We start from the raw sequence: 22,515 nt of genomic DNA, 5'->3' as shown, positions 1-22,515 counted from the left end.
GGCTGCCGGCTGCCATCTTGGCTGGCAGTTAATTTGCATATCGCCCTGATTAGCCAATGGGAAGGGTAGTGGATGTACGGCTAATTACCATGTTTCTCTTTTATTAGATAGGATAGATAGTTGTGTGACTTATGCAAATTAATTTGTCTAGCTTTCCTTATATGTGAAATGGACATATTAATTTTTATTTAATAGTGTTGGGATAGTACATGAATTTAATGACACAATAGAAGTCACTCTACAAATGACAGCTGTTTCAAAATTATCTTATTTATTGGGGAGAAAGTGACTCAGCCATTCTTAGAAAAAAAGTAAATATTCTTATCAAACAATCTTTTTCATATCAGCTAGACATTTTATTCTTATGATGTTCAACTTAAATATAAATTGTAGCTCTGTTTTCCTAGTTCCCATATATAAACATGGTAGACAGTGAAAAACCTTGAGTGTTGGAGGAGATAAACTTGTATAGGGAAAATAGTACAATACCATGTAGGAATATGTATTTAGTGAAAATTTATTAAAGTTGATTGAGAGTAGAAGGCAGCCATTATTTTATTTCTTGTGCTATTTAGGTCACTGAAAGCAACTGAGAATTAACCTTTTAAAATACATAATTATGAGTATATATATTTTCAGAAGAAATATATACTTATTTTCTACATATCTCAGATATGTATATTTATATTTGGAATACATCAGAGATATATAGGTATGTTTAAGACATATCTCTAATATATCATACATTTATCTCCAAAGGAAAAGGAGTGCGGTAAGCTTCCAAAAAGTTCATTCCCCTTATTTTTTTAAAAAAATTCCTTAAACGTAAGTTTAGGTCACAAGAAAGCACAAAAGTGAATAGAGTTCTCATGTAGCCTTCTCCTAGCTTCCCCTATGATGGTATCTTGACTAACCATAGTAAAATAATCAAAACTAGGCAATTTTCAGAACTTAACCCATTCTACTCTTTTTAAATAGAAGAAATTCTTTAGTTCTCACTTAATTGAGCTGCAGAATCATCACACTTAGTGTAAAGACATTTGGAAGTAAGAATGTCTTGGATGAAATCTTGGCTGTGCCACTTATTCATTCCTGTGTAACACTGAGGACTTTTGTTAGCATCTATGATAGTCTGTTTCTTCATCTGTGCAAGGGGATATCTTTTACCTTGCAGAATTGTTGTAAGAATTGGCAGTTGTGTGCGCTAAAGAGCCTTTTCAAGAAATGCTAGTTTTCACTCTTAATGTTCTTTTGCCATGTTTTCATCAAAATTGAAAGTAGCTGGTCATTATTTTTAACGTGATAGGTGTACTTTGGCAGTTTATGAATACCTGTGAGTTAAAGGACCAGTAACTGGTAATATACTTGAACAACTTCATGGTTCCTCTGTGCTCATCTCTTTTTAATGTACCTGCTATATAGTGTATTGGCTTTCTGCCCCTTCCCCCTCAACTTACCTGTACAGCCAGCTCATCTCTCTCTCTACCTTTTTCTACCTCATAGTCCAGAAGTCATTCCTCTCATTATACTAATTATATTCCTTCTCCAGATTCCTTTTGTCATATGAATTCTATGTAACCTAGCAATTTTTAGAAATTTGTGGGTTTTTAAAAAAAATTTGAATAGCATCTAACTTAATTCTGTTTTATAAGTAGTTGATTATAACCCTAGGTAGAGAGGCTCACTTCAAACACAAGCTCATACACCCAGCTCCTGGTTAGCCTTTCACAAAAGTTGCCCTCCAAGGAACATTGCTCCCAGTGGTGTGATGGGGCTTTAGATGCTGCTGCCTTGGTGTCTGCAGAGAGAGGGAATGGTGTGCTGTCTCTAACCCCATCCACACATTCTCATCGCTCTGCTTGGGCATAGCTGTAAAGGCACAAAGTTCAGTGCCATAATAATGCTCTTTATTGTACTTTTTCTCTTCATTTAGCTCAGAAGTGCCTAATTCTATTTAAATACTTTAAAATGACCACTCTCTATATTGGCCCAATAAATGTGTTTTCTGGTAAGATCTTCTGGTATAAGGAGGACCTAAAGCTGTCCTCAAATGACAATTTTCAGTTGATTTGGAATAGGAATTTGTGGTTTTTTTTAAAATTTGTATTTACTGAGCTGCAGATTGGGAGGAGCCCGTGGGCTTTCCTACTCTCTTCTGTAGCTTCCCCATCTACTCTAATATAGTTTACTGCTCTCTTGAAGTCTGTGTGATCTACCCTATTTCCACATTTTTTGTTTTATTTTTTTCCTTAGAACTACCCTTTTTAGATTTTCCAGCTTTCCATTTTCAAGAGACAGCCCATATTTCCTTATATCTCCATGTTATTCAAATGTGTTTCAGGAATGTTTAAAAATGTTCCTTTATGTTTTAAAATACCTCTTTGTGCTTTAGCAAGTGGCATATCATTTCCTGCTTCAGTTTTGGCCTTAGTCTGACAAGCCAGGGCTAAAGAAGGGGTGAAAAGTTCACTCTCCGGAAGTGCCACTTAGGGCGGAATCACGTGAGGAGGAGCAGCCTCCAACGGGTGGGAATTCCCTGTGGATGTGTTTCTTGGAGAAGGCAGCACAGAGGGTCTTTTTCTCAGTTCTCCGTTATGTGCTTGAATTTTTAATGAGTCTGTGGCACTATTATTATTCCAGGAACTCACTATAATGCCCTTATTATTGCCTAGATCAGTGTTTTAAAATGGAAAGTCGTAACCCATTGGTATGTTATACAATCACTTTTATAAATAGAGACCAGCATTTTTAAAAAAAGGAAATAGAAAATGTAAACAGTGCATTGTATGAAGTAAGAATGTGTTGTTTTGTAAAACTTTTGTTTGATGTTACATAAATGCAAGATAATAGAAATATGAATTTTCATAGGGCTCTGCTTGTGTTTGTGCGTGCGTGCGTGTTGGCTTCAGACCCTCCCTTTTATCCACAGTTCTGGTCATTCAGGAACCTAATTTTCAGAGTATATGCACTTGTCAGTGAATATGTTCTTACAAAATATACAGTTTCATGTTTTGGATTTATTGTACCTGCATTTTAACTTATGTGTGTTATATATCCTCTTTTGTTTTTATTTTCTCTACCCAGGATTGTATTTTGAGGCCTATGAATATTGCTATATATACATCTACTCCATTGCTGCTCATGGTCTGTTACAGTGTGCCTAGAACACAATTTACTTATATTCTCTGCCATGGAAGGACTTCCACATTATCTCAGCACGAGCAAGGCTCTGTGAACAACCTAGACATGCCCCCTGTTGGAAAATGCCAAAGGACATTTATTTAGGATCTAGACTAACACCCCAGTCCCTCCCCCCCCCCGCCCCCCCCAGCAGTATGAGTGTTTATATACCAACCTCTTGCTGATATTTGGCATTAAGTTTTCTAATTTTTCTCATTTCTGTCTAATGGGTATAAAATAATGTTTTTTAGTTTTATTTTACTTTTATCTGACTACTGATGAATTTGGTCAGCTTTTTATATGCTTGCTATCTTTTGGATTTTTCCCTTCTGTAAATTCCCCTTCAAATTCATTGCATATTTGTCCACTGGAAGTGTATTTATTTATTTTTATTGATTTACAGAAGTTCTTTGAATATTCTAGATAGTTGTCAGCTGGTTTTAGACAAGTATCTTGTTAGCCTGTCACTTTACTATTAACTTTGTACATTATGTTTTTTTGTGTGTGTATGTGAACAGAAATCTTAATTTTTATGTAATTCAATTTATCAATATTTTACTTTGAGAGCTTTGTAAAATAAATTATTTTTATCCCTCTGTTACAAAATTTATTTTTATTATCTATTATATTAAAATCTTTCTTATTTAGGTCTTTAATCCACCTGGAGCCCATGTGTATATATGGTGGTAGGTAGCAGCCCAGTTCTGTGTTTCCATGTGGTATCCTGTTTCCCCAACAAGTTGGTACCACCCTTGTGCTCCCTTGGTCTCTTCATTCTTTGCCATAGTTCGTGCTATTTTGTTAATAAAGCTTGGTTGTATATATCAATATCTAAGCAAAGTAAGTCCTTATTGGTTTTTAATTTTCAAAAGTATATGTGAACTTTTATCTTTACACATGAATTTTGAAAAATTTATTAAGTTCCACAAAATTCAACTGAAATTTTAATATGGATTATATTAAATTTATAAATTAAAACAGAAAAACTAACATCTTTTTAGTAAGTTGTTCCATGCAGGAGCTTTCACTGTCTCTCCAGTTATTCTATCATCTTCTATGAGCCTTATTACAGTTTGAATTATTCTCCTTAGAGATATAGGTATTCTTGCTAACACTGGAGTCAACAGAAGATGAAGATAAATAATACAAATAACCTGAAAAATTATTCTAAAATGGTTATAGAAGTTAAGGGTTTAGCAATTTGTTATCATAATAATATCCTTTGATCATGGGTATTTGTGCAAGAAGAAATTTTAAGAAATCGTAGTTACCCCAACATACTATAAATAAGAAAATAGTCCCCAATGAGTAAATGACTCACTCAGGATTGCAGAGGGAGACAATGAGAGAACCTCAAATTGAAATCAGGTTTCTGATTCCTAGTTTATTACTTTTGCCAACAATCCATGCCCATAATAGCCATTTATCTCTGACATCTTGACATTTAGTGTATTATTCCCCCCTGGTAGAATGAATGTTACAGTTGGCTTATGTATCCTGAGAAATCAGCTTTTTTTCTCACTGATGCTCACAGAAAGAATGGTTGACCTGCAAAAGCCATAGGACAGATAAAACACACACACACACACACACACACACACACACACACACACGCCTTTTGAGCAGTATATTGTTTTCTTATTAATGATGGTGAGTTAGCACTTAGGTCCCTGCATTCTAGCTGTGGTTGATAGAGCCTTTCAAAATCATATACAGTGGTACTTGCACAAAATAATCGTCACACATTAGCATGCTAATGAAGTGTTAGGGTGTTAAGCATGGCTGGCACGCTGGAGAAGGAGAGAAAGGATCTGTCTTCACTCCTGCATCAGCCAGACTGCACAGTCAGTGGAGGCAGGGCTCAGGCTGAGTGGCAGGGCATTATTCACTCTTGACATGCACTTTCTTCTTCTCCCCACATGCACGTTGAAACTTGGGTTTTGCTGTCTTTAACCCATCTAATGTTCCCCCAAATAAGTTGGTTAGGCGACATAAATGAGTGCTCTTCATTTTTTCAGACAGACAGACGGCAGAACTTACAAGGGAATAACGAAAAGACTAAATTCTCTGTTTTAATGACATCGATTGAATAACATTAAAAAGTCAAAGCCCACATGATTTTATAGCATTTTAACTTGGCACATTTGAAGCTAAATAACATGCCATTTGCTTTGAGTTTGTGTAGAAGGGCCATTAACTGAAAACCCTAAATTGTGTGTGTGTGTGTGTGTGTGTGTTGTGTGTGTGTGTGTGTGTGTGTGTATGTGTGTTTGTTTCTAGGTCTAGTCACAGAGGTGGTGGCAGAGAGAATTCTTGCATGTTTTCTGAAGGTTGGCAAGATGTCAGTCTGCTCTTGAAGCCAATATAGACAGTGCTCTCCCACGTAGGAAACCGTAGAAATGCTGCTGAATTGCCATATGGCCCAGCGATTCCAAAGCCACATGTTAGGGCTCAGCCTTTCTTCTGGACTTTGGTTTCTTATTCCCACCCACCTGTCAGGATTTCTTTACCCAGCTGTTCCCTGCCTACTGACCACCCCCCCCCCAAATCAGCTCAACACATCTAAAACCCAGTTCATTGTCTTTGGCTAAAACCCAGGCTGGCTTCGAGTCCTCTCTTTCTGGAAGTGTTAGAAGCACTCTCCCAGGCTGGTAGGCTTACCCCTCCATGTCTACCAAGTCCCGATCACCACTGCTGTGTAGTGTCACTCATGTTTGTGTCTTTTTCCATGCCGGCCACTCTCCCTTAGTGTAGGGCTAATCACTCACATCTGCAGGCCTGGGCTTTTCTCACGGTGTTTTTACCAAACTGCCTTGCAAGTTCCCAGTTCAAAACTTCCCTGGTATCGGATGTGACCATTTATTCTCCTTGGGCAGCTTACTTTACAACTTTTATGAATCTATTTTCTAATAATAGTAACAACTTGAAGAAATAGTTTGAAGACTAGGAGATAATAAATGCCAAGTGCCAAGCATCGTGTAATAGGTGCTCATCTTGTATTACCATCTGCCTTGGTTTCTTTCAATAGTGATTTATTTCTTTTCTAGACAAACAACAAGTTCCTTTTATTTGTCTGCCTTGATGGGCCTTTGTGTTTTATACTTTGAACAATCACCCTAGGTGTAGAGAGTATAAAGAAAGACCGAGTAGCCTCAAAAAATTAACTTTTTCCCTTTGTTGTATCAAACAAACTTTCTTATGGCTGTCCCATTCCTGACCTTGAATTTCCTTCTTCCTTGCCCTCATCCCTGCCCGGGATGCACCTGCCTTATCCATTATGAGGACCTCAATCCTTATTTATAATCCTACTTCAGGCTACTTAACCCAGCTTTTAGTGACTCTAGATTCAACCTTGCTGAATGCTTGGCTTCTTCCTGGCCGATGCTCCTTCCTAGCCTCATTCTCAATCTGTGTAACCTGAAAAAGGCCTGCACCATCAGTCTCTCATTTTCTCCATTCAGTGGACAAATAGAAAGCATGTGATTTGTACATTATGAAACTGTCCCATTTCAACTCCAGTGTATTAAATCAGAGTGGACATAGCACACTGGCCCAGCCCATGGTGTGGGGGAAAAACTCTGTTCTCCTCGTCTCCATGACCTCTCCTCCCAGACCTACATTCATATTTCCCTGCCTCTGAACCTTCCTAGTCCGCCACTGTGGATATATTTCTCTGCTGCTGAGAAAAGTTCAGTGCTTTCCCATTTACTGTAGGATGAGCGTGAACTTCTCAGCCTGATGTTCAAGGCTTGCCCAGCCTGGATTCCACCCAGTTTCCAATCATGATTATTAACCTAATCACTCTGTCCTGCGTTACCCAGGCACAGCAGATGTGTTTGCATTGAAATATTTTGCTTTGTCACAGCTATGTCTGTTTGGAATGACCCTCCTACTCCTTCATGCATTTCAAGACTGAGCTGTATTTCAGGGAACAATTCAAGTCCTGATGCTTGAGGACGCACATCCAACTCTTCCTGGTAAACTTCACCCTCCCTCCCCTTGAACTTCTCTTTCTTCTTGCTGTACCCTTCATGTAGTGGTAGCTCCTGCTTCTCAAAGTACCACTCATCTCACTGGGCTTGAAAGCCCTTTGGCTTGAAAGAAATCTGATTTTCTTCCTTTAAAAAACATGTTGACAATATTATCATTCTTCTCAGTTGTTGCGAAGATGATCATGATATTTGCCATTTCTCTAGGCACTGTCTTTCACATATTGTGCTATGGTTTACATGTATTATCTCACTTAATTTTCCAATTACTCTGTGACATAAAACATGTACTTTACAAGGGAAGACAAATTTATTCAGCTAATAGTTGAGGGAGTCTAGTTTCAAAGGTCTGTCTGATTTGAAAGCTTGGGCTCTTCCCACTCTCCAGGATGGTGGCCCAACATTTTAGGTACTTAAAACTTTGCAATAGATATCAGAAAAGGAGAATGAGATTTCTAATGTGATCTGAATACTGTGGAACGTGTTACCACTGAGAATGGGTAGTAAAGATAGGGAAAGACTCAAAGCCTGTCAGCGGGACTAATACAGCCACACATGAAATTCTTGTTTACCCAGCAGAAGATGAATGGGCAGTCAGTTCAATGTTGGTCATGGGAAACATTGGCAAATAGATAAGACAATATCATTTGTAATATCTGAAATGTATTTTAGCCATTGGCTTTCAACATTCTCTTAAACTTTTTTCACTAGAGATGTTTACAAGTAAGAAAATAATTGATTTTGGACTTTTTTCTTCTATGCTTTCTTGGGAACCAGCTTGTTTAGTGGAAGGAACTCAGCTTTACAGCAGTTCCATAAGGGTTTAAGTTTATATTGAATACTAGAGGCCTGGTGAATAAAATTTGTGCACTGGGGGGGGGGGGTGTCCCTCAGCCCAGCCTGCACCCTCTCCAATCTGGGAACTCTCAGGGGATGTCCGATTGCTGGTTTAGGCCTGATCCCACAGAGATCGGGCCTAAAACAGCAGTCGGACATTCTTCTCACAATCTGGAACTGCTCTGCCTGCCTGATTGCCCTTAACCGCTTCTGCCTGCCAGCCTGATCACCCCCTAACCACTCCCCTGCTAACCTGATTGACACCTAACTGCTCCCCTGCTGGCCTGGTTGCCCCCAACTTCCCTCCCCTGCCAGCCTAGTTGCCCCCAACTGCCCTCCCCTGCAGGCCTGGTTTCCCCCAACTGCCTTCGCCTATCGGCCTGGTCCCCCCAACTCCCCTCCCCTGCCAGCCATCTTGTGGCAGCCATCTTGGACCACATGGGGGCGACCATCTTGTGTGATGCGTGATGGTCAATTTGCATATTACCTCTTTATTATACAGGATAAGCATAGAGGGACCTGAGTGTAGTTTCTAAATAATTTGTTGGAAAACTGAAGCAATACAATCTCAGACTTTGACTTTGTCTTTTAACATCCAGCAGGTGATATATCATTCTTCCTTTTTTGTATGCTTTTTACATTCTTCCATGTTTTCATCCAAATGATTGACATAGGACATTCACTTACATCCTATGGGAAAAAAAATAAATAAAGGTTTAAAAAGGTTAAGTATAACCTTAGTAAGAACAGTGGTTGGTATTAATTTTTGGATACATATTATCATCCTATATAATAAAAGCCTAATATGCAAATTGTCAACTTGGGTGGTCACTCGACCTGGAGTTCAACTGAGAGACCAGTTCAACCGCTTGCTATGATGTGTGCTGACCACCAGGGGATGGCATGGAACATGGAGGGTGTTGGTGACACACTGCAACCTCTCACCAGCTATCTGGGGCGGGGGTGACTGGGACAGAGGTGCAGTGAAAATGTGGGGTGTCCTCCAAGCTCGCTCGTACTCCTCCTGCTACCCTCCCCCAGTATGCCAGGGCTCACGTGCTGGGGAAGCCCCTGTGCTCAGGTGTCAGGCACCAGTGAGGAGCCCGCCTCGCACCCATGCAGTGTCTTCTGGGTGAGTTGGACCACAGCCACTGGGACCACAGGGACCGGTTGGGCTCCCTGTGGGTTCACGCAAGAGCCAGTCTGTGAGGCCGGCCGGGAGAGAGCATGCTGCCCCCCTGGCTTCCCTTTGGCACTGCTGGGTGGCCCAGAGGCCCACGCTGTGCCCTGGCCTGTGGTATATGGCCATGCTCACTGCATCTCTGTATGGGAACTTGGGTGCCATGACTCAGGTGGAAGAGGGTGCGTGGGGGCCTGGGGGCCCAGGTGCTGCCCAGGACCCAGAGGTAAGCTGGGACCTGCCCTTCCACGCCAGACGCTCACACTTTGATTGCTGGCCAGGCTTAGGGGACCGCACCCATGCAGGAATTTCATGCACTGGGCCTCTAGTCTATATATATAAAAACCTAAGCGACCAGCCGACCAGTAAGCTGGGACCTGCCCTTCCACGCCAGACGCTCACACTTTGATTGCTGGCCAGGCTTAGGGGACCGCACCCATGCAGGAATTTCATGGGCCTCTAGTTTATATATATAAAAACCTAAGCAACCAGCCGACCGTTCGACCATTCAACCGTTTGACCAGTAGCTATGACATGGACTGACCACCAGGGTGCAGACACTCAGTGCACTGGCATGGAAACATGGAACAGACTGATGAATTTCAGAGGGAAAGGGGGAGAGGGGAGGGCAGGAAGAGATTAACCAAAGATCTTATATGCATACTAGAGGCCCGATGCATGGATTCGTGCACTAGTGGGGGTCCCTCTGCCTGGCCTGCGGGGATCGGGCCGAAATGGGTAGGGGGTCCCTCTGCCTGGCCTGCGGGGATCGGGCCAAAATGGGTAGTCTGACATTCCCTGAGGGGTCCTAGATTGTGAAAGGGTGCAGGCCAGGCTAAGGGACTCACTGGGTGTAAGAATCTGTGCACCAGGCCTCTAGTTTATTATAATTTAATTATTAATATCATCACCTTATGCATAGAACCTCTGAGTGCTAAGTAAATATTGCTGTCAAATTTTTTTGGTTAACCCTCACTGGAAGATATTTTTTCCATTCATTTTTCGAGAGAGTGGGATGGAGGGCAGAGAGGGAGGAAGGGAGAGAGAAACATCGATGTGAGAGAGATACGTCAATTGGTTGCCTCCCGTACTTGCCCCTGACCTGGATCACCTTATGCATAGAACCTCTGAGTGCTAAGTAAATATTGCTGTCAAATTTTTTTGGTTAACCCTCACTGGAAGATATTTTTTCCATTCATTTTTCGAGAGAGTGGGATGGAGGGCAGAGAGGGAGGAAGGGAGAGAGAAACATTGATGTGAGAGAGATACATCAATTGGTTGCCTCCCGTACTTGCCCCTGACCTGTGGTACGGGATGAACCTGCAACCCCAGGTATGTGCCCTTGACTGGGGAATTGAACCCGCCACACTTTGGTGCACAAGCTGGCTCTAACCATTTAGCTACACCGGCCAGCGCTGATGTCAATGTTTGATGCAATATTGTAGGACAGGAAGAGCATTGGAATATAATTTCTCTGATATTTGGCACAGGCAGTTAACGTTCCTAGGGTCTAAGTTCCAAAAAACAAAATTAAACGTTGAGACGAGATGGTCTCTAAGGTCTCTTTGGCTTAACATTTTTCAGAATCTATGACTTTGTGTTCACTTCTGCTCTCATTGATCTCTCCTCCAAAAGAAAACCTAGTGTCTGGCAACATCTGAGGGAATAGAAACAGTATGTTTGTAAGCATTGGAAAGACTATTGTAACGAAGGGATTACTTTCTTCACTCTGTTAAAGATAGCAATGTCTTAATTGTCAAGAAATGAACAAGGTGCACGAAAGGGACTCCTTGTTCTAGATAAGAAGAAGTTAAAAATCCCCAAAAACTGGATGATAGGATCCTGCCCATCCAGATATGGCTAAGGAGTGGGTTGGAAATGGGCTGGTAACTGTCCCACAGCTTTTATAATTTGAAGTAGTCTAAGTCAATCTTATTATCATAATTAGACTAATAAATAGACATTTGTTATTTGTTTTCTATGTGCCGGGTCTTTCTTCTAGGATGACTTAGTGTTAAATCAGTATTATTATTCCCATTTTTGAGATAAAAAAACTGAGATTTAGGAGATGTGACTTCCCAGTGGTCACACATAGACTGGTAGATCCACTGTCCAGTTGTGTCTAACTGTATTTGACCACTGATCCTGGGTTGTTTCCACTGGGCTCATTTCTATCAAGACCAGAGAATCTGCTGGAGTATGGTTTACAGGCTCAAGCTCTGCACGTGCTAAAACTCACTACCAGATCTCTTCAGTGTTATGACTTAATTAAATGTTGAATAATAATGAAGGCACACTTCTCTTGGAAGTGTGAACACACTGTTTACACCTGACAAAATCAACTCACTGTTATGTCTATCAAGGCACAAGAATGCAAATTGCAAAGTGCTAGACAAAGGCCTTTTCTATCATCTTATTCTTAAAATCAGGGGCAAGTAATAACAATAGTGTGAAATGAATATTTTTTCAATTGTACTTTTCCTTCCTAAAATAATCATGGAGCAACCTGATAATCATTTTTACAATATTTTGTTGCCTTTTTTTTCCTTAGCAGATTTTAGTATTGAATGAGAAATACTGTAGTTTATTTTTTAAAATCATTTTATTTTAAAATATTTTAAATTATAGACATAACATTTTAGAATACAGACTTTTTTAAAGATTGATGCCCCCTATTATGATTTTTACCTTTGTTCCTAAAGTAGCTGCTTCAGAAAACCCGTTATATATTTGGTCTGTTAAAATTAAATTATAATTTCAGTTGCAAATTTATTTTTCTATTACATATGTTGAACCAAGACTCAAGCAATGAATTGTTTTCTACTGAGTGAGCCTTCTAGAGCTGTGCTGTCCACTAGGGAAGTCACTATCCACATGAGGTTATGTCAATTTAAAATAAAATATAACATGAAACAAAATTAAAAATTCAGTTTCTCAGTCAAAATAACTGCATTTTAAATACTAGCTACAGAGTCCTAGAGACTACTAGGTTGGAAAGTGTAGATGCATAGCATTTCTATCATCCCAAAAGTCCTATTGGACAGTGATGATCTAGGGTCCTTTATTGGTTTTTTTAAAATACTTTTATTTTTTATGATAATTAAAAAGTAATACTAATTTTTAGAGCAGAGTCGGGTTCATAGCAAAACTTAGGGGCAGGGCTTGTGGGTGAGGTGGTTCCACAAGTGGTTCAGGCATCTGGGGCCAGCCACCACCTTGATCCTGGTGGAGGTGAGCAACTGCATCATCAAGGAGATGCTCATGCTCAAGTTTGAGAATGTGGCCGCCGGAAACAAACCAGAAGCAGTACGAGTAACATTTGCAGATTTTGATGGGGTCCTCTATCATATTTTATTTTCTTTATTTGTTTTACAAGTACATTTTATTGATTTTTTTTTTCAGAGAGGAAGGGAGAGGGAGAGGGATAGAGAGTTAGAAACATCGATGAGAGAGAAACATCGATTCAGCTGCCTCCTGCACAATCCCTACTGGGGATGTGCCTGCAACCAAGGTACATGCCCTTGACCGGAATCAAACCTGGGACCCTTCAGTCCACAGGCCGATGCTCTATTCACTGAGCCAAACCGGTTAGGGCCCTCTATCATATTTTAAATCCTAATGGAGACAAAAGTGATGGTCAGTATTTCTTTGAAATTTTACAAGGAACTTCAGGCACATGGTGCTGATGAGTTACTAAAGAGAGTGTATGGGAGCTTCTTGGTAAATCCAGAATCAGGATACAATGTCTCTTTGCTATATGACCCTGAAACTCTGCCTGCACCCAAGGGTTCCAGGTGCATCAGGCTGGCATGTTGAAACGAAATTGCTTTGTCTCTGTTTTTGAGAAATACTTCCAGTTCCAAGAAGAGGGCAAGGAAGGGAAGAACAGGGCAGTTATCCATTATAGGGACAATGAGACCATGTATGTGGAGTCTAAAAAGGACAGAGTCACGGTAGTCTTCAGCACAGTGTTTAAGGATGACGACGATGTGGTCATTGGAAAGGTGTTCATGCAGGAGTTCAAAGAAGGACACAGAGCCAGCCATACGGCCCCACAGGTCCTCTTTAGCCTCTGGAGCTGAAAGATACCGATGCCGCTGTGGGTGACAACATTGGCTACATTACCTTCATGCTGTTCCTCGCCACACCAAGGCCAGCGCTCCAGACAACACCATCAACTGATCACACGTTCCAGGACTACCTGCACTACCACATCAAGTGCTCTAAGACCTATATTCACACATGTATGCGGGCAAAAACATCCAGCTTCCTCAAGGTGCTGAACCACGAATACCCAGATGCTGAGAAGAAAGAAATGAAAACAATTCCAGGGAAGAGATTTTCATCCCGCTAACTCTTGGGAACAGGAAGAGGAAGTGGCTGGCAACTGAAGGCTGGAACACTTGCTACAGGATAATTGTAGCTTTTAATGTTGCACCTTTTCAGATTTTCAAGGGATTCTCCATTTTGCACACGTTTGGAAAATAATCTGCAGAGATGAGCTGTGCTTCCAAGGATTTGATAGTTCCCAAGAATTAAAAAGGAAAAAAGAAATCCACTTGATCAACTTAATTCCTTTTCTTTATCTTCCCGCCATCACTCCCCTTGCCTTCCACCCACCTTCGAAGCTCTCTTGCTTTGCAATATGTTACTGGTAATGAGCTGCAGGATAATGCAATCTTAACTTGTTTTCTCCTGAGTATTTGAGTTCAAAACTCCTGTATCTAAAGAAATACGGTGGCGGTCATTAATAAGGAAAATCTTTCTATCTTAAAAAACAAACAAACAAAAAATACCCAAACAAACAAAAAAGAAAACTTAGGGGCAGGGATGGAGATTTCCTGTGCACCCTCTGCCCCACACATGCACAGCCACACCCATTCTCAACACTCACCATCACCCACAAGACTGTGCCTTTGTTGCAATCAGTGAGCCTACCCTGACACATCATTATCACCCAAAGGCCATAGTCTACATTATTAGTAACTAGAGGCCCGATGCACAAAATTCATGCAAGAGTATGCCTTCCTTCCCCCAGCTGCCAGCACCGGCTGGCTTCCTTCGCAGCCCCGGCTTTGTCCGGAAGGTCGCCTGGAAGGACATCCAGAAGGATGTCTGGTCTAATTAGCATATTACGCTTTTATTAATATAGATTCTTAGTGTTGGATGTTTTATGAGTTTTGACAAATGTATGATCATATGTACCCATCATTATGGGATAAAGAGTATTTTCACTGCCCTAAAAATCCTCTGCATTCCACCTTTTCTTCCCTCTCCACCCCTCCAGTCACTGGCAACCCATGATCTTTTTACTGTTTCCATAGTTTTGTCTTGTCGTTTCCAGAATGTTATAGTGCTGGAATCATATAGTATGTAACCTTTGCAAATTAGCCTATTTCATTTAGTAATATGCATTTAAGTTTCCTCCATGTCTTTTCATGCCTTGACAGCTCATTTCTTTCTAGCCCTGAATAGTAATCCATTGTCTGGACATACCACAATTTCATTATCCATTTTCCTACAGAAGGACATCTTGGTTGCTTCCAGGTTTTGACAATTTTGAATAAAGCTGCTATAAACATCTGTGTGCAGTTTTTTTTTGTGTGGACATAAATTTTAAAACCCCTTTGGGTAAATATTAATGAGCACCCCTTCTGTACAGTAAAAGAAAGTTTAGGTTTATAAGAAACTGCCAAAATGTCTTCCAAAGTGGCTGGACCATTTTGCACTCCCACTAGCAATGGTTGAAAGTTTCTGTTGCTCCACAGCCTTATCAGCAATTGGTGGTTCTGGATTTTGGCCATTTTAATAGATGTATAATGTTAATTCATTGCTTTCATTTATATTTCCTTCATGACAGATGATGTGGAGCATCTTTTCATATACTTATTTACTATCTGTTTACCCTCTTTGGAGAGGTGTCTTAAGTTTTTAATCATTTTGTTTTCTTATTGTTGAGTTTTAAGGGGTAGGGTTTGTTTCTTTTTGGCATATTTTGAATAACAGTTCTTTATTGGTTATGTCTTTTGCAAATTTTTTTCTCCCAGTCTGTGGCTTGTTTTCTCATTCTCTTGACATTTTCTTTCATAGAGCAAATGTTTTTGAAGTCAAGCTTATTATTTCTTTCATGTATTGTGCCTTTGGTGTTGTGCCTAAATATTTATTCCTGAACCCAAAGTCATATAGATTTTCTCCTATCTCCTTATAGTTTTGTATATTACATTTAGGTCTGTGATCCATTTTGAGTTAATTTTTGTGAAAGGTGTGAGATCTGTGTCTACATTTTTTTCTTTTTTTGAATGTGGATGACCAGTTGTTCCAGCACCATTTGTTGAAAAGACTGTCTTTGCTTTATTGTATTGCCTTTTTCCTTTGTCAAAGATCAGTTAACTATATTTATGGGAGTTTATTTCTGGACTCTCTATTCTGTTGCATTGATTTTTCTTTTCTTTTGCCAGTACCACACTGTCTTGATTACTGTAGCTTAATGGTAAGTCTTGAAGTGCGTAGTGATGATCTGCTTTTACTAATCTGTTTATTTGGATTAAGGCAGCATGAATTAGGTTATTGCCATAAAAGGTAGCCAGATCTCAAAGCCAGTAGAGGTTCTGGTATGGATAGTGTGCTTTGTAAACTCTGAGAGAGAGAGTTCTAATTCCACATAGCCAGCTATGTATTATGTTGTTTGCTTTAATGCATGTAATAACGTTGGCCACTGTAATTTCACCTTGTTTCATAATTGGTATTCTAAATAACTGTAATTTTATTAAATCATTGTGCTGCTGGTTTTGATAGATTGTATCTTTGGTGAGTGGACCTGGTAAGGAGCAGCCACAGACTCAAACTAATTTGGTGTAAAACCCTAACACAGAGAGACTTAAGTTGCCGAACTACTTGTTTATGTTCATTTTGTAGTCAAGAGATTGTCCTACAGAAATTCACTCCTGAAGGCCGCATGGAGTTCAGCAGACTGTCTGGTGGCTGTCTGTCCAAGTTCCTTGAGGCAAAGAAAGGAGACAACAGGTCTTTGTTCTTTGACAGCTTGATTGAATGTATTCAGTCCTGGGTTTTGAATAATTTTTTTAACTAGACATATTTTGCACAGTGAATAAAATTTCTTTGGTATGAAATTTAATCCTTATAGTATCTTCAGAATAATTTGAACACTTTTCAGATCTTCATATCTACTGCCCAGCTCTGGGTAGGTGTCCAAATGCCTTTACTATTTGAGAATAAAACTCTACTTTCTGATTTTTTAATCCTTGGTAACAGCTAGGAAGTATAGAAAACATGTGTTTAAAAAAAGGTACAGAAGATTATTGGTTTTACTATTTCTCTTGACCTTGCTACCTGCAAGCATACAATATTTGTCCAATTTTCTCTAATTCTTATGTTTCAGTCATTCTCATTTACTGATTAATGACTAAAATAATGTATAAAAATAATAGACAAATTATTACACATAATAATAGGCATAATAATGCACAATTATCTCAATGGTAATTTAATGGCTGGACAAGCAGACTTCCAAGAGCTTATATGAAAAGGAACATGAACTTGGAGAACAACTTGTTCTCAACCAGTGCTGGTTGTTCTTTAAAATTTTTTTTGTGATCATAAACATCTTCACTTAAAATTATTTACTATAGGTTAGCTTAATATGATACTTTTTGCTTTATTAAGGTATTGTTCTGATTTTGTTCTGTCCTTTTTTTCCCCCCACCAGTCCCATGCATAGTATAAGGGTGAAGAAAATGTTACTCACCTCTGGTGCCCTAGCAACCCGCCTCCTTTCAGAAATCTGTACTAGTATATGGAGAGGACTTAAAAGCAGGAAGGAGTGAGTGGGTGTGTTGGTGCCTTCAGTGATGTAATCTTAGCTGACTGTGTTTGGGAGCTTACAAGGGTGTCAGCTGTTTATCATCCTTCCACATTCTATCCAATTCAAACTGGTCAGGTTAACAGTTAGAAAGTTTCCATCGTCGATGAAGAGTGCGAGTGAAAGAATTGACCCAGCATATGGCTTCACAATATTGGCTAACCTAAACGTTTTCTCTGCTTAAATCATAACCTCATCTCTTATGCGTGCCATGCTTGAAATTGTTTCTTTCAAAAGTGGCAAATTGTTTAGGTTGTATTTGTTTTATAATCTGGTTTGGTTTTAAGTGACTCAAATAATTTAGTTAATATAATTATTTCTATTCACCTTTGTGCATGGGTGTGCGCGTGTGCGTGCGTGCGTGTGTGTGTGTGTGTGTGTGTGTGTGTGTGTGTGTGTTTGTGTCTGATTTAGACTTGGCCTGGCCGGTGTTGCTCAGTGGTTGAGGATTGACCTATGAACCAGGAGGTCACAGTTCCATTCCAGGTCAGGGCACATGCCTTGATGCCCAGTAGAGGGTGTGCAGCAGGCAGCTGATCGATGATTCTCTCTAGTCATTGATATTTCTCTCTCTCTCCCTCTCCCTTACTCTCTGAAATAAAAAAATAAAATAAAATAAAAGAGTACTTAGACTTGAATGGCAACTGAGCAATCTTTCTGGACTAAAAGGATGGAAAATGTTTATTTTGCTGTATGGTGGTCCTAATGTGTTTGCCTCATTTGAAGGCTCAGAACCAGAATATAAAATCAGTGACACCGGGTTTCAAAGTAGCACTTGGCCCATGTTAAGCTGGAATGCTTTCTTCATGTAAGGAGTCTAGGAGTAAATGAAGGGAGAGAGGCAAGTACAATATTGACTATTTATTATTAAAATAATACTGTCAAAATTCTAGATGCTTCTCATTCTGCATGAAAGGAAGCTGTGAGTACAAGGGGGAAAAAGAAGATCATGCAAAACTCGAAATCCTTTGTAATTAGTCCCTGCTTGGTATTATGGATTTTGGAGAAAACAGTATGTATTTGTATTTTTCATTTCTACTTAACTTGATTTTATAATCTTCCATATTTGGCCAACTGCTTTCTGAGGACATATTGTACACATGTTCTGATGCTGTTTGAAGCCCCTGTGAGAGAAAAGAGTTGATTGAAAGCTTTCAGTTCTACTGAAGTGGGTGGCCAAAGAGCTGGGACCGAACAGCTGCCGTCCACCCATTGAACTTTTGTCATTTATGAATTATTTTCCATGCCATCTGGAGCAAGAATGGTGCCATGGTTTAGAGAAACTCTTTGTGGGGTGCATTCATATCCAGTGCTTATATAATTTGCTTATTACCACATTCTACTGAAGTTTTAAAACCTTTATTTGCTTGAAGGCTTAAGATGTAAATAAATATGAGTGATTTCTTTGAATGTCATATTAAAGACACTCCCTCCACCCCTACCAACATTTTCCCCTCCCTCTCTGCCTTCCAATGACTACATCCTGCCTGCTTTCAGCTCCAGTGGAAAATACATTAATCCCAGAGTCTCCATGAGGTTTCCTGTTTGATGACATAATCAGAAAATCCTCCTCACATTGCCCTTGGGGTTGCTGCCTGGATGTTATGTTGTCCTGGTGGGTGTAACTCAGCCATCAAAAAAAAAAAATCAGCACAGGTCATAAACTCAGAGCCTGAAATGCATTTATATCATGTTAAAAGAAATAAAGCTGTGGGCATGTCTGCAGCATTAGTAGGGAATTTCATTAATGTGCAGATTCTAGCTAGCATTGAATGCATTAGCTGGTGACTTCTATACATATGGCATTAGCTGGTACAATGCCACCCGCAGGAGGTATTTGAACTGCTTCAGTGTAAGCTGTTAGACTACATTTTCTGGAAAAATACTGCAAACTAGATTTTGGTAGTATTGATTTAAGTTAGATTCTCATCCTCCCCACTATATCTGTTTACCTAGTGAGTTTTGCCTTTGGTTTTTGACCAAAGGAAGCTGGGACAAAGAAACGTATTGGAAAGGGTAAGAAATAGAAGAAGGGGTTACATTTTAAAATGAAAAAGCAAGATGGCATCTAACATGTAAAATGGTTTGTAAAAGTTCTGAAGTTAAGATATTGTGGGGCAAAAAACTTCAGTAGCTGTGAATTAGTTGGATAAGGAGAAACTGTGTTATAAAAGTTGATCCAAGAATATGATATTTAGATGCCAAAGGGCATGTACAGCTTCTCAAGTTTAGAAATTACTGGCTTAGGCAATCGAACATATGCTCAAATATGGATTTTTCCTTCGTGATTTGGAGACTTTTTCATGTTTTTTGTGTTGTTGTTTTGGTAGGCTGCCATAACCCTCCATTTGGTTGACTTGGATCTGGTACCTCCTGCCTTGGATCTTGGAAGTCCAGGCTTGATTGGCATTTGATCAGGGTGAGAACTAAGAGCAGGCCCCTTGGCAGGATTTACAAGTTCTAGATGCAAGCTGCCTCCATGATTATTCCTCCCGTTGTTGTACTCTTATGTCTAGTTCAGGGGGTACTGGTAGGAGAAAGAAAAGATGTTTCCTGTTAGAGTTTCTTTGGAGGGAGTAAAAGAGGAAGAAGGGGGCTTTAGCCTCAGCCCCAATGAGTTGAAAGCCCGGGAAGATGCCACCATTGGTACCTTTTTGTATCAGAGATGTTACTGGGTTTTTCATATTATAACCTAAGCAACAATATACCTTTCACAGGTGCTACCCATGTGGCTGGGGAGTCTGAACTACATAACACTAAATTGAAAAAGAAATGATATTCCTTTATGTCTACTGTGAACATTTTTGAATTTTATAACTCACTACTGGATGAACTCTAAATCTTATAATTCTGGATTTCAGGTTCTCTGATTTGTTTTCTTATGTAATGGCTGCATGTCCAAACCATGAACATATAGTTCATTTAAACATCGTATGGCTTGTACAAGAATAATGGTTCCATCTACCCCTGCCAGGTGGAAAAGGATCTTCTATCACATCTGATGGGTGAATCACTTTTTGTACTGATAGCATCTCTTCCAAATGTCATCCTATTTGAGTACAATTGATGACAGAGAATCCACTACTTTCCTAAGTCCATTTAGTCTTTGGATACTTCACATGCTTATATTGGTCAGAAATCTGTCAAGTTTCCATTTATGGCGATTTTGTACTATACCCACTTAGTTAAACTAAAACTATAATTTGCAGAATCCCTTTCTCACACAATTCCCTTGTGTAGTCCTTGGCTAATTTGGGGCACAAGAGAAATGTGTGCAGTGTGTTGGAGGCAGAAGGGAAGGGCCAGCCTGTTTTCATGCTCTGAAGATCAGAGTAGGGAGCCAGGCGCTTTGCAGCTCCCATGCATTATCATTTATCTCTGGGCCCCAGGGCAGGTGTGGGGCTGCCCTTGGCTCTCCCCTCCTCCATCTCCTGTACATCTCTGTTGGCTTCTGCAGGTCCTGGACAAAGTGTGCAGATTTGCAGTAAAGGCACCTTTCCCACCTCATCACCCATGATGTAGTTGGTTAGAGACATGTTTTCCTTTTTCATCTCCCTTCATATCTAGCTCCTCTTCTCAATGGCTCACCTGCTTGAACTATAGCAATTTCTGGCCAAACAACAGACACAGCTCCTAAAATTGGTATAAGAATGAACTCCTTGCCCTGATCGGTTTGGCTCAGTGGATAGAGCGTCGGCCTGCGGACTGAAGGGTCCCAGGTTCAATTCCAGTCAAGGGCATGTACCTTGGTTGCGGGCACATCCCCAGTAGGGGCTGTGCAGGAGGCAGCTGATCGATGTTTCTCTCTCATCGATGTTTCTAACACTCTATCCCTCTCCTTTCCTCTCTGTAAAAAATCAATAAAATATATTTTTTTAAAAAAGAATTAACTCCTTTAATAAATTTTTTCACATATCACCCACAGTGATATACGTCACTTCCTTAACAAAATCTAATAAATTATTGGTCTATTTCTCCCCCCTCATGACATACATAGTTTAACATGTGACATATATTTGAAGATAGCTGTTGGTCTCTTATCTTTCCTAGTCATTGTTGTCATTTCTCTAATTTAACAACTATCATTTCTTCTAGTATTCTTCATAGAAGAAATATGATTTCTTCTTCCTTCAACATTGTGATAAATGCTTTCTAGTTATCCTCTATCCCTCTTACAATTTACCCAAAAGGTTGAATGCTGTTGCCCAGGTGGATTGTGACCAACGGAGTGAAGGGGTAACTAATTCTTTTTACTCTAGATATGAAATGCAACTTGGATTAGCAAATTTACCATTTCATAAATCTCACTATGTTGAATGATTCAGAGCATCTGTATGACAAAATGGTATCCATCTGGGACTCTATTCATGTCATTTCTCAAATAGTTCCCCTCACTTCTATTTGTCAAGGTCTGTTTGGATCCTGCATCTGTAGTTGTTTCTTGTCCCAGGCTTTGGTCAAAATGTGAAGTCAAAAAACTTGAGGCTATATCCCAGCTCTACTATTTTCTAGCTTTGTTATTTGAAATGAGTAACATAACTGCAATATCTCAGTTTCCTCATTTGTGAAATGGAAAATAAAATGTTTAAACTCCCTCATTGAATAGTTACGAAGATAAGAGTAATTTTGCCTATAGGTGTTGGGATAAAAAACAATAATGCAATCTGAAAATATGATAAATATTCCTCCATAGGCTTCAGAGTCATTGGTTAAAAAGTGGTGAAGCAATAGGACCAAAGACAAAATATCTCTAGGGAACTTGCACAGACTGGCAATTATTGGATGTTGATGCCAATTGATTCAAATGTTTCGTGTAACCAAGCGCCCTAGCATGCAGCCCATATTTTTACATTTTGTGCGTTGGCATGAGAACCTTTGTTAGGTGTCTTACTCGAGTTCAAGTATATTTTGTCCAGCGAATATCCCTGATCTGCCAGCCTACTAGCCTTGTCAGAGAAAGAAATGAGGCTCGTCTTGTCTCTGTTGAACCCACACTGTGTGCCAGGATTGCCGCTTTCTTTTCTGGGTTTTTACAACCATTCTTTGAACAGTTTGCCAGGAGTGTTTTCCAGGACCAGCACTACATGCACTGGTGGAGTGTGGTACTGGCTTTCTCTCCTTGTGTTTTTCTTTCCTTTTCTTTTCCTCATCTCCAGTCCGCTGGCACGAAGGCTCTTTCTCCCTCAGTATTTACAAGAGGGAAATTCAAGAGCAATCAGCTTTTTGTTTGAGTCCAGGTTGCAGTCACATTGGCTTATCTCACCTTTGCTGAGGTGGTGGTAGATCCCAAGCAGCCGTGAGCTGCGCTTACTATTGTTAAGTTAAGAATAGTTAAAATCCATGTAATTGGAAGACCTTAGGAACATATGCCTAAATATTATAAATGCATTTAAAAATCCAGTATTGCTTTCAGTTTCCTTATGAAAGCAAAATCAACAACACAAAAAGCC

General features: G+C 39.8%; 1 long non-coding RNA gene and 1 pseudogene across 1 annotated transcript in view; both read left to right on the top strand.

Moving 5' to 3' along the window:
• Nucleotides 1–3,290, top strand: part of LOC102257618 — a 31,374-nt gene extending 28,084 nt beyond the window's left edge. The window contains exon 3 of the long non-coding RNA XR_313802.2: nt 3,085–3,290. This is a non-coding gene — a long non-coding RNA (uncharacterized LOC102257618). The remainder of the gene's footprint in view (nt 1–3,084) is intronic.
• A 7,210-nt stretch (nt 3,291–10,500) lies between these two features.
• Nucleotides 10,501–13,599, top strand: LOC102261970 (annotated as a pseudogene).
• Nucleotides 13,600–22,515: the final 8,916 nt, after the last annotated feature.

The sequence above is a fragment of the Myotis brandtii genome, unplaced genomic scaffold (genome assembly GCF_000412655.1).
Source record: "Myotis brandtii unplaced genomic scaffold, ASM41265v1 scaffold311, whole genome shotgun sequence".
In the NCBI taxonomy this organism is placed as follows: Eukaryota; Metazoa; Chordata; class Mammalia; order Chiroptera; family Vespertilionidae; genus Myotis; species Myotis brandtii.
Note: the sequence above shows the minus strand (reverse complement) of the source record. Positions and strands in the feature narration are given on the sequence as shown.